The sequence below is a fragment of the Pelodiscus sinensis genome, chromosome 12, assembly GCF_052426305.1.
Source record: "Pelodiscus sinensis isolate ZL-2025 chromosome 12, ASM5242630v1, whole genome shotgun sequence".
NCBI classification, from domain to species: Eukaryota; Metazoa; Chordata; order Testudines; family Trionychidae; genus Pelodiscus; species Pelodiscus sinensis.
In genome coordinates this window covers 45,413,884-45,426,697 of record NC_143063.1, presented here as the reverse complement: position 1 = coordinate 45,426,697, position 12,814 = coordinate 45,413,884, and the positions used below count along the sequence as shown (strand labels likewise).

The following is a 12,814-nucleotide window of genomic DNA, read 5'->3' as shown; positions in this document are numbered from 1 at the left end:
AGACACCCGTTCATGTGCAGTATCGAACTGGAGAACAACAGGAAGCCGTGGTATTCACAACAGTAAAACCACCGACTGATGTCATGGCACCTGATGACTCAGTCTGGTTTGTTTAGGTTAAAGTAGAACTTTTTAAGCTGGGGGTGGGGAGGGAAACTTTCACACAGAGGGGGCTAGCGTCAGCGTGAATCTCTGTGCACAGTCGCTTTGGCATCCCTGGTGAATCATGGTTAGCAAAGACTCTGCCATGCCCCTCCGCCTGTTGTGGGATCGGAAAGAGCCCAGCCCTGTACGTATGGAGTCACCCTGGCTTCCAGAGCAACAGACGACGAGACGGTGATGGGAGGAATACGACTGTTGTTTAGGGAACACACTGGAAATAAAGATGGGCCCAAAGCTGCACAGTTTGGGGTTAGGGTTTTCGTTCAGGTCCCTCTCTAAGAGGAACACTTTCTCCCCATGGAGGCAATCTTAAGAACCCCATTTTGCCCTAGGTGAATGGCTCCCAATCTTTTTGAGCATATGGACACTTTTTCAATCTATTACAATTTTACAGACCCCCCTAACCCAGTGTTTCCCAATTTTATTTGGCCACGGAACCCTTTTCAGCTTAAAAGAATTTCAAGGAACCCTTAGGGTTGCCAGGGTAAAATTTGTCAAGCAAAAAAAAAAAAAAAGACCAACCAGAATTTGTCGCGCAAAATAAAAAAAATAAATAAATAAGGGAAACACTGCTCTAGGCCAACTAAATCCTTCTCGCCACTCTAATAGCTTTTGAACAGTTAGAGCGGGGTGTTGTATTCACGTCACATGCTCACGGGACTAAATAGTTAATATATATTTATAATTACACAATATTCGAAGATTTATTAATTAAATACATAAGTGTTTGTATACGCTCCACACTTAGGGCTGCCAGATGGTTGAACCAAAAATACCGAACACCCTCCCCCACAAAAAAATAACACCGGGGAAAAAATTCTGCTGAGGAGACCAAAGTTGTTGAGCAAAAAAAAGGACTCCGAGACTTATTAAGCAAAATAAATAAATAAACAAATAATAAAACAGCATTAAAACAGCATGGCCCCTTTCAGAGTGAGTGCAGAGTTAGAATAGGGATAGGAACAGGGGAGTGGTTGAGCACTAAGACCCAGGGAAGGCGTTGCTTCCCCTTGGTCTTTAGGCTTTTTGCCAGTGGCCATTTGGTTTTATTGATCAAGCCAGAACACAGCTTCCCTGCAGAACCAGGTAAGTAGCGGGGTTGGGGGTGTCAGGACCCAGGCGGGCCAGGGGCTGGGTTCAGTTGCTGAGTGTGTCGTAGAGTTGCCAGGTGTCCAGTATTTTCACCTCCTGGCCGGGGGGAAAATATCAGAAAATACTGGACATTTTAGGTGTTCGGTATTTTCTGAATTTTTTTTACCAGATAGGAGGCGAAAATACCAGACTGTCTGGGTCAATACTGGACACCTGGCTACCCTATGCACACTTACTTTAATTTCTATTTTAAACTCTCTGCGGACCCCCTGCAGTACCGTGGCGGACTACTGGGGCTCTGCGGACCACAGGTTGGGAACCACTGCCCTAGGTGATGGGTGCATACCTCCCTCTGACTGATCGCTACACAAGTGCCTTGTTTGGAGCTCCACTAGGTTGACTCTTGGGCCCAGAGAAATCAGAGAAGTGGAGGATTGGAAGGGACTTCGGAAGTCACCAAGTCCTGTTCTGAAGAGGGGCCAGTAAGCCTAGACCCTCTCTGACAAGTGTTTGTTCAACCTATTTCCAAAATCCTCCAATGATGGGGACTCCCCAACCTTCCCCCTCCCCCACAGCAGAAAGCCACAGGGAGCAGCCAGCTGCTTAAAGCAGAGTGGGGCTCCTTGGAAGCAGCTGGCTGCTCTGTGTCTGAGGGTCCCGGCAGGGTGGATCCTGTGGACTGGATCAGGCCGCCTGCAGGCTGGATCTAGTGGCTTGGTGGACCGGCTCTGGCCCGCGGGGCCGTATCTTGCCCACCCCTGCCCTAGAATGAAATGGAGCCCTGTTAATATCAATGAGGCTCTTATAGCACGTGCCTGGGTCCGCCCGCCCAGAGCACGGAGCAGGATTGGGGCTGTGGCTGAGTGCAAAGCAAAGGACTGAGGTGTGAGTGTGGGGGCCAGAGAGAAGCAGGGGCAGTGGGGCTACGAGCCAGGCATGATTTGTAAGGAGAGAGGTGAAGGAAGGGGCTTGAAGAGGGGTCACTCAGGGCCTATGAGGTAGGAGGCAGTGCAGAGCATAGGGAAGAGATATAGAGTGAGAGAGGTGAGAGATATAGTTGGAAGGTAGTTCCTGGGCCTGCTTCTGAGCTCAGCAGCACTAGGGTAACACCCACTCAAGTTTGCTAATTTCAGACGAGCTCCTCCTGATTTCAGGTTCAGACTCAGGCTGCTTTGGGCTGGGAGGGGCGGAGATACTTGCCAAACACCCGATGTTTTACTAGCAGCAAAGGGAACACGGGGCCCCCTGGCCATGCCCATTTCCTTGTGCAGACCGGTTCCTGTCCCAGCTGTACTGCTTGGAAATCCCCCTTGGCCACTACCTAGTCTAATACCCAGTTCATCTCCTAGCGTGCACCCAGTCTACACAGTGCATTGACTCAGCCATCCAGCCCCAACTTTCCATCTCCATTGGCTATGATCCTAGATCTCAAAGGAGCTGGATTCTGATCTCTAAGTCCGGGGTAGCTCTGCTGAAGTTGGTGTAAATCTGTATCTAGTTGAGAGAATGTGTCTGTCTGTTTGATCAAGAACTCCTCCTAAACAGTAAGAGCTAGGACCACCATATTTGGTAGGCAGCTTCCTATTCTCCTAACTTACGGCAAGGTCAAGGGTTGGGTTGTGCCAGGACAAGGGGATGTGCCTGGAATGGGATTGCGTCTCATAAAACCAGACAGAAAAGAGACAGACTCACCCGGCAGGTGAAAGGGACTGGCTAGGGGCTGATGCAATGAGTCCCCCACCCCTGTCCGGGACTGCCCCAACCCCGAGCCTCCCATCCCCCAGGTGCTTTTTAAGGAGGGAGGGGCTGAAGTCCCCCTACCTGATTCATACTGGCTGTTCCCCTGCATCAGGGAGCGAGGGGAAAGTGCACTGTTTGCTGCATTCCTCACTCTGGCTGAGGCACGGAGGGCAGAAGAACCTGGACCGGCCCCAGCTGGTTGGCATGCGCCCCTCCCCTGGCTGTGCCCGCTGGAGCTGCAGCAGTCATGGAGAGGTGCTTCTCACCTGGCCCCAAGCTGCTGCAGTGAGAGACGTCTGGGGAAGTCCTCTCTCCACAGGGCAAGCTGCCTACTGAACCCCTCGGCCACAACCCTATCCCGGAGCAATGATTTCAATGAAGAAAAACGATTTGTGTAATGGACCCAGTCAACGCCGGGTAACTCTTCTAGTCTACGATTTGGGAGAGTTTGTGCCTCTGTCCGTCCTTGAATCCGTTCATTCAGGAACTCCTCCTAAACAAATAAACTTAAAAAACAACAATGAAGAGTCTTGCAGCACTTCAGAGACTAACCAAAAATGTCGATGGTATCATGAGCTTTCATGGGCACAGACGACTTACTCAGTTGAAACAGTACGAGCTAGGACCACCAAATTTGGGATGCAGCTTCCTCTTATCATAACTTAAAGCAAGGTCGGGGTTTGGCTGTGCCAGGACAAGAGGATGTGCCTGGAATGGGATTGTTTCTCATCAAACGGAAAAGGAGGGATGTGATAGCAGGGACAGTTATATCCCAGATAGACCCCAGGGAGCAGCCACTGGCCAATAGCATGGCCCCTGCCATTCCAGCCTAATTACCCAGCATTGCCTGGGTTCATGTCTGGCCTGGGGCAGTGGAGGAGGAGGTCATGGGGGCTGTGTGGCCTGGTTGGCAGCTGCAGCCATGTGGCATGGTGCCTGGTGGTTGCAGGGGCTGCATGGTAGCTGGCAGCTGCTCTCTGGGGCAGGCCAGTGTGGCGGAGTCTGTGCTGCTGGCCAGTGGCTGCTCCCTGAGGCTGGGGGGGGGGGGGGGGGGGGGGGGTGTTGCTGCCCCCTTGTGGTCATTTGTGAGTATAACTGTCCCTGCTATCGCACCGCTCCCTTTCTGTTTGATGTGAAACAATCCCATTCCACCCATATTGCCCTGTAAGTTATGATAAGAGGCAGCTGCCCACCAAATGTGTGTGTGTGGGGGGGTCCTAGCTGTTTCAGAGGAGGAGTTCTTGAACAAACGGACACTGGGACAGACACACAGAGCCACACAAATGCTCTCAAATATATAGTAGCTATGGCCCAAGACTTGTCAATAGCCATGGTAAGTGTACATATGGCTGACGAGTGCTGCATTTAATCATTAACTTCTGCCTAGCACCGCAGGGCTGCCGTTCGGGCACAGCGACTAGTAAAACAGTAATTTCCCTTTCTCAGCAGCCAGATTTTCTGGCCTTAGAAGTGGCCACATGGAGGCTGTTCTGGGCAGACAGCACTTTAGAATCCCAGGCCAGAGCTCACCCCTGTGCATCAGCCGTCTCCCTTCTCCGCCCCCCGGTGCATAAAGCCAGAGGGAAATGCAGTTTGCACAACCCCTAAGCCACCGGAGTGCTATAGTGTAGACGGTGCCTATTATGGGTGGCTGGTAATGAAGGCAAAGGAAGGCACAGCCTACCTATACAGACATAGGTGGCCCCGCCCACGCTCCGCCCCAGGGCAGGTCCCCCCCTACCTGCATGCAGCAGGCTTCTCTTGGCCCGGCACTGGGGCTGGCAGCTGGAGGGGGAGGGGCAGTGTGGCCCATGCTTCATAACCCCCTAGCATCCACAGGTTTGGCTGCTTCGGCCACCACTCCGTGGCCCCATGGCTGCCCAGCCAACTAGCCAGTCACACAGCTGCCTGGTGGGGGTTGTGGTGTCCGGCAACCTAATGTTCCAGGGGGGGAGTGTGAGCCTTGCCCTGAGCCACAATGAGGGGCTCTGGGGGAGCGGGGCGGGAGCCAGTGGCTGCAATGGGGGCTGGGAGGGATCCCGTGAGCATGGAAGGGGTGGGCTGGGGGGCTTGCCTCCGCAAACCAGCCATTCACCCGCTGCTCACGCTTCCTGCCTCGACGGCTCCGTCCATCAATGTAGCTCATCCCCCTCTCCGAGAGTGGGGGGCAAGGTCGAAGGGAGAACCCTTCCATTCACCTCGCTGAGTCTTCAGGGCGGGTTCACACGACCTAACGACACTGCTCAGGGCAGAACAGCTACACAGCCCCGAGTGACGTGGCTAAGTGGGTCTAGTTTTTAGGCACAGGCCAGGTCTTAGCGAAGCGAGATGTAGAATCATAGAATCCTAGAGCTGGAAGAGACCTCAGGAGTCATCAAGTCCCACCCCTTGCCCAAAGCAGGACCAATCCCAACTCAATCAACCCGGTCAGGGCTTTGTCAAGCCGAGACTTAAACACCTCTAGGGATGGAGAGTCCACCCCCTCCCTAGGGAACCCATCCCACGTGGGTTGACCGTGGTGGCGGTTCTCTGCCTGGCGCACGGTAACTTTGGAATGCCGCATCCGAGCAATCCCAACATTCCAGGGAATGGGCTAGACCTCGGCAGGCAGAATTCTATGGACCTGGGGGGAACCGTCAACCCAAAAGGGGGGAGCTGAGGACGCACAAAGCCCTGAGGCATCTGATCCCTCCACCCATCAGCTGTAACTGTCTGTAGAGCAAAGATCTCTTTGATGGTAGCTATTAACCCCCTCCAGCATGGTAACACCCCCCTCGGGGCCCTGCCCAACCCCCCAATGGCATTTAAAATGGGAACCCCTGAAGGGCGTATCTCAGACAGAAAAGAAACAACTTGAATTACAAAATGTGCTGGGGGGGGGGCATTTTAGGGGAGGGGGAGTCAAGCTTGGCCAACAGAAGCAACGACATGTGTGACCCTCTGGATATGGACAAGTTAAAAGAGGAGCAGTTTCAAGGGGAATAGGAAACATTTGGAAGCCCTGCAGAGCCCTTAGCATTGGGGAAAAGGGGTACCCAGAATCCCAGGAAAGAGGAAGACAGTAGGGGGGTTGCAGGGAACCCCCAAAATACAAGGGCATGTGAGAGTGAGAGACACACAGTGTTGGGAGAGGGGGAGGAATAAAGAAGATAAGAAGCCCCTCTTGTGTGCAATGCAGGCCGCTTCAGAAGCAATGAATTATGTGACTCTTCAGTAACATCTTGACAAACTAGACACACTCAAGTCCATGGATCCGGATTTAATGCATCCGAGGGTACTGAGGGAGTTGGGAAATGTCACTGCAGATCCTTTGGCCATTATCTTTGAAAACTTGTGGAGATCAGGAGAGATCCTGGATGATTGGAAAAAGGCAAATGTAGTGCCCATCTTTGAAAAAGGGAAGAAGGACGATCCAGGGAATTACAGATCCGTCAACCTTACTTCAATCCCCGGAAAAATCATGGAAGGGCTCCTCAGGGAATTCATTTTGAAGCACTTGGAAGAAGGGAAAGTGATCAGGAATAGTCAACATGGATTCACCAAGGGCACGTCATGCCTGACCAATCTGATTAGCTTCTATGATGAGGTAACTGGCTCTGTGGATATGGGAAAGTTGGTGGATGTGATAGACCTTGACTTCAGCAAAGCTTTTGATATGGTCTCCCACAACATTCTTGCCAGCAAGTTATGGAACTATGGATTGGATAAATGGACTGTAAGATGGCTAGACAGCTGGCTAGACTGTCAGGCCAAACGGATAGTGATTAACGGCTCGATGTCAGGTTGGCGGTCGGTTTCTAACAGAGTGCCCCAAGATTGTTTCTAGGACTGATTTTGTTCAACATCTTTATTAATGACCTGGATGAGGGGATGGATTGCACCCTCAGCAAGTTTGCAGATGACACTAAGCTAGGGGGAGAGGTAGATATGTTGCAGGGCAGGGATAGGGTCCAGAGTGACCTAGACAAACTAGAGGGTTGGGCCAAAAGAAATCTGATGAGGTTCGACAAGGACAAGTGCAGAGTCCTGCCCTTGGGATGGAAGAGTCCCAAACATTGTTACAGGCTGGGGACTGACTGGCTAAGTAGCAGTTCTGCAGAAAAGGACCTGGGGATTACAGTGGATGAGAAGCTGGATAGGAGTCAACTGTGTGCCCTTGGAGCCAAGAAGCCTAATGGCATGTTAGGGTGCATTAAGAGGAGCATTGCCAGCAGATCCAGAGAAGTGATTATTCCCCTTTATTCAGCTCTGGTGAGGCCACATCTGGAGTATTGTGTCCAGTTCTGGGCCCCCCACTATAGAAAGGATGTGGACGCAATGGAGAGGGTCCAGCGGAGGGCGACCAAAATGATGAGGGGGCTGGAGCACAGGACCTGTGAGGAGAGGCTGAGGAATTTGGGCTTATTTAGTCTGCAGAAGAGAAGAGTGAGGGGGGATTTGAGAGCAGCCTTCAACTTCCTGAAGGGGAGTTCCAAAGAGGATGGAGAGAGGCTGTTCTCAGTAGTGACGGATGGCAGAACAAGGAGCAATGGTCTCAAGTTGCAGTGAGGGAGGTCTAGGTTGGATATTAGGAAAAACTCTTTCCCTAGAAGGGTGGTGAAGCGCTGGGACGGGTTCCCTAGGGAGATGGTGGACTCTCCATTCCTAGAGGTTTTTAAGTCCCAGCTTGACAGAGCCCTGGCTGAGTTGATTTAGTTGGGGTTGGTCCTGCCTTGGGCAGGGGGCTGGACTTGATGACCTCCTGAGGTCTCCTCCAGCCCTAGAATTCTATGATTCTATGATAAACAAAGCTGGATTTTTCATTGCCAGGAAATGGATGTTCTTGCTATGAAATGACATGGGCCCCTTGTAAACAGCATCTCTGGGTATTTATCGACATTAGGTGATGATGCATTAACTTACTACAACTCTTATGCTTTTCTGTAATGCCTGTCATCAAGAGAACTGTCAGAGCCCATAAACAGAAATTGCTCAGCACTGAAAGGCAGCTAGCTCTGGGGTGGAACGTAGCAGCTTTTTTCCAGGGTAGAGTAGCATTACACAACGAGTTAGAGAAGGTGGCAAGAAATGCGAGGCAGCGTCTTGCTTTCTGCCAATGCAAGGATGAAATACACTTCATGTTGCATTGGTGAGGCTGCATATTATTGAAATATTTATTTGCTGCTCTCTTTAAAGCTTGTGTCTGCACTAGGAAAGTTTTGCTGGAAGAGTTACGTCAACATACACTCAGGCCAGGCCTACTCTAGACCTGGAAACTCGGCTTAAGGGATGCAACTCCAGCAATGTAGACTATGTAGCTGGAGTCGGCTTACCTTAAGACGAGGTTGGCGCCATCCCCATTGTGGGAGAGGCTTCCCTTACTCCTTACAACTGTCAGGAATATAGACACTGAGTGGAGCTGCCTTCAGCATTCGATTGATGGGTCTGTAGTAGACCTGCTCAATCAAATGCCAGAACATGGATCTCCGTCGTGGTGAATGAAGACGTGCCCTCAGTGGAGATGCAGTTTGCTCCTTATACCCAGTGCCGACTTAACCATTAGGCACAGTAGGCACAGTGCCTAGGGCCCACGAAAATGTTTTAATTTCTTTTAAAATTAGAAGAAAAAAATGAATTTTTAGGGTAGAAGAAAATGTTTTAATTTTTTTCTCACATCAGAAAAAAATGAAACTTTTAGGGCTCACGAAAATCTATGCAATTTTGTCAAAAACATAAAATGTTGAAGTATTAAAAGTTATATCAAAAATAATTTTTAATATTTTTTTTTTATGGAGGATGGGGCTCACGAAGGCAAAAGTGTCTAGGGCCCACGAAATAATGCAGCCCTGTTATACCTGCTCCCCAAGGGACATAAACTGTGCTGGAGAAAGCCCCTATATGCTCCTATGCGTGTGTCCACACTAGAGTTTATACTGGCCCAGCTGCAAAAGCCTCACCAGCTGGCAATGGAGGTAACCTTGGCGGAGTTATTCCCATTTCCACCATCGTGTCCTAGCTCCCTCTGGTGGCAGGGAGAGGCTGTGCATTGCGTGTTCCTGCTCCCCTTTCAAAGCTAGACCTGCCACCATCCCAAGCCCCATGTGCTCCTCGTCTTGCCAGGGTTCCCGCCGTGGATAAGCCAGTGTGTGGCTTGCTACCTGGGAGAGAGCTGTCTGGCAGCAAGACCTATGCGAGACCGGAGGCTGGTACAGCGAGGCACGGCCACGTGGAAAGTACCGAGTCGGTTGTGAGTCGACCCTGCCCTCCCCCGGAGATGTCTAGTGGAACCTTTCAGCCCTCAGCACAGGAAACGTGCAGTTCCTTTGGGGTTGCCCTCAACTCTCTTGCACAAACACTCCAATCCACCTCTCGGGTCCCACCAGAGCTTACATCCAGCCGGGGCTGCGCTCCAGAAAATATTTTCCAACTCACAGGGCAGAAACCCCCAGGCCCCAGCACCCTCCCATGGGGCAGAAGCCTTGAAGCCTGGTGTCCCGCCATCCCTGTGGGGAAATAGCTCTCACCTCAGTGCCCCCCACCCCTCCTACACAGCAGAAGCCCTGCACCCCAGTGCATCCCCCCAACCATGGGGCAGAAGCCTTGAGCCTCGGTACCCTGCAGCTGAAGCCCAGAGCTCAAAATGGGGGCAGACGTGTGGGAAATACTTTGAGAAGTTCACCCCAAGGGGAGCAGCCATCCCCCTCCCCTCACACCTCTGGTCCCACCACCTGTGATCCCCACAACATCAGATCCTCCCGCCCAGCTCTGGAGGCCGGGCAGGGCTGTTACCCACATTGTACACATGGGGAATTGGGGTACAGAGAGTTGAAAGGACTTTGCCCCGGTCTCCACTCCACATGCACCACAACCCCTGGCCGCGAGCACCGTCGCTAGCGCGGCCGAACCTGCCGGGTCGCCAGCACGAGTCGGTGGGAGAACTCTCCACCACTGAGCTACTGGTTCTTGGGGAGCTGGTGTAACTCCACTGTGGGGACTAGCTCTCCTGCTGGGGTCGGTAGAGCCTTCACGACGCATGACAGCGGCGCCCCCTGCAGCGCTGTAAGTGCATACAAAGGAGCTGGGTCTGCTGCGTCCCACCCAAACCACTAGACCACACTGCCTCTCTTGAGGGGCTGTTTCAGACGTGGAGGAAGGGACTTCGAAGCATGGGCGGACCCTGGCCTAGGAGAGGGAGGGCTTTGCCTTCCCAAACCGCCCAGCATGGCCCTGCCTAAACTCTGCCCCCAGGCCGCCATCTGTAGGTGTTCTGGGGGCAGTGTTGCTCCAGGGCGGGGAGGCTGGAGACATGCACCCTCCTCCCTCCCTGGTGGTCGGGGCTGGGAGGTTGGGGCGTGCACGCTCTTCACCTCCGCTCTCTTCCCCTTCCCGAGGTGGGGGGCGGGGCCTCAGCAGAAGGGGCGGAGCTGTAGGTGGGGCAAGGGCCTGCCTCCCCCCACCCTAGCTGCAGATGTCCCCTGGTTCCAAGGGATGAGGACCAGACAGAGCCTGCCGGACAGCTACCCCCACCTCTCTGACCCCCCTGGGACTCCACCTCCGGCTCCTTTGCGGACTGCACTTAAGCCTCGCCTTGGGAGAGCCACATTAACTGAGGGGGGATGGTGAACACACCCGCCCTCCAGCTGACATCACTAATCCAAAACCCCCCTCCCTAGTGTAGACGCAGCTTTGCAGGCAGGGGCGTTCGCTTTGGTCTATGCGGGAAGGGAGGGTCCCTTCCCGGCAAAACACTGCACCTGTAGGTGCATGCCAGGGAGCTACGCTGGCACAGGCTCCGTAATGTAGACACAGCCTAGGTAGGTCCTTGGGCCATTTGTAATCAACGGAGCTACTCGCGAATGTAACACGGTTCCCTGTGAGTAAGTGCGTCCCAGCCTGCAGCTGCGAGTCTCCTGCGCACCCAACATGCTCCTTAAAACTAGCGCTGACATGGCTGGTGCCCCCGTGTCGGTCCCAGGAGCCAGAGAGACAAGGCAGGGCAGGGAACAGCTGGAAAAGAAGAGTTTTGCCTGGAAGCGCCTCTCTTTCAGCAGAGGAAGCTGAGCCAATAAAACCCACCTTACAATTTGGGGTTTGGAAACAGCTGCCGTACGACGAGAGATTAAAAGGTCTGGGACTTTTAAAGGCCTGGGGGGATAGGATAAAGGTCTATAAAACCATGACCGGTGTGGGGAAAAGTGAATAGGGAAAAGTTATTGACTTATTCCCATAACACAAGAACTAAGGGGTCACGAAATGAAATTAATAGGTAGCAGGTTTAAAACAAACAAAAGGAAGTTTTCCTTCAGGCAGTGCACTGTCAACCTGTGGAACTCCTTGCCAGAGGATGCTGTGAAGGCTGGGACTTTTAACAGGGTTCAAAAAGGAACTAAATACATTCATGGAGGTTAGGTCCATCAATGGCTATTAGCCAGGATGGGTAGGAATGGTGTCCCTAGCCTCTGTTTGTCAGAGGCTGGATACCAGTGACAGGAGAGGGATCACTTGATGATTCCCTGATCTGCTCATTCCTTCTCGGACTCTGTTGGAAGAGGACACTGGGCTAGAAGGATCTTTGGTCTGACCCAGTCTGGCCCTTCTTATGTTCTTAATTCAGGTGACTCTAACTGGAGGATTTTGCAGGAATTCAGGGCTCCTGGGGAAGAGGCGCTGCCAGGGTCCCATGCTGTTATCTGGGGCTGCCCCAGTCCTCCCGGGCCTAGATCGGAAGCTTTTGGAGGCAGTGGCCACCTGTTGGCCTGGGTTTGTACAGCCCCGTGCACCAGCCCTCCCAGAACAAGGTGCTGCGGGAGCCGGGCAGCACAGGCACTGAAGTGAAGGGTGGGTGGGGACCTCTCCCATGGGTGTTTATTTACAAGAGAGAGCAGGAAATTCCCTCCAGCGTTGGGAGCTCGGATTTTAACCCCCCGACAGCGTGGTCGGGGCTTCCTGGGCAGGGGCAGAGCCCCGGGGGGCTGGCGCCGCGGGGAGCGAGGCAGAGCCAATGGCAAGTTGCGGGGCCCGGGGAAGCCGAGCCGCAGGGCACCACCCTGCTGCGCCCCGCGCAGCGCTGAAAATCCCGCGCGGCAGCACAGGCCGGGCGACCCGCACGGGGCTGCGCTTTCCGACCGCGCCCAGCGGCTCCCACCCGAGGGGCCAAGCTGGGGACCGGCCCTGCCGGGGTTTCCAGGGGCCAGCGCGACCCCCCTGCCCTGCCCGGCGGCGGGGATTTGGGGCAAGAGAAAGTTCCCCCGGGGGCTGCGCAGGGCGGGGGAGGAGGTCGCGCAGGGGCCGGGGCAGGAGAAACTTACCAGCGCTCCGGTCTCGGTCCCTCCGCCCAGCTCCGCCTTCCCCCGCAGCCCCCAGCGAGCCGCAGGCAGCAGCTGGGCGAGGGCGATTTGCATAGCCCTGCCTGGTCCCACCTTCCCGAGTCAGCAGGGGCGGTGGGGACGGTCCCCCCCCGTCACAGCTGGGCTCTGCCGCCGCCTCCCTCCGCCCGGCCGAGCGGGGGGCTGCACGGACGCAGCGGGTGGCTTCCACTAATGGGAGGGAGGGAGGGAGACTGGACACACCCCCAGGCAAAGCGGGGGAAGCGCCTGGCAGACCAGGCGGGGGCAGGGGCAGGTTGCCAGCTGCGTCCAATCCCTCCCACGTAGTAAAGCTGGGACCCTCTCCCAGCCCGGAGGTTTGGGCAGGGGTGGCACCAACGTCCCCAGCGGAGACAACATCTCCCAACCCCACCCAAGCAGCAGGGCAGGCACAGCTGTCTGAAGCCAGCCTGGCTCAGCAGAAGGGGCAGGCCAAAGGTCCATGGAGCCCAGCATCCAGTCTCCTGCCAGTGGCC

General features: G+C 54.1%; 1 non-coding gene across 1 annotated transcript in view; it reads right to left on the bottom strand.

The window, feature by feature from the left end:
* LOC106732983 (uncharacterized) overlaps nucleotides 1–12,527 on the bottom strand; it is a 50,413-nt gene extending 37,886 nt beyond the window's left edge. Inside the window, exon 1 of the transcript XR_012906637.2 lies at nucleotides 12,282–12,527. This is a non-coding gene — a transcript (uncharacterized LOC106732983). The remainder of the gene's footprint in view (nucleotides 1–12,281) is intronic.
* Between the last annotated feature and the right edge of the window lie 287 nt (nucleotides 12,528–12,814).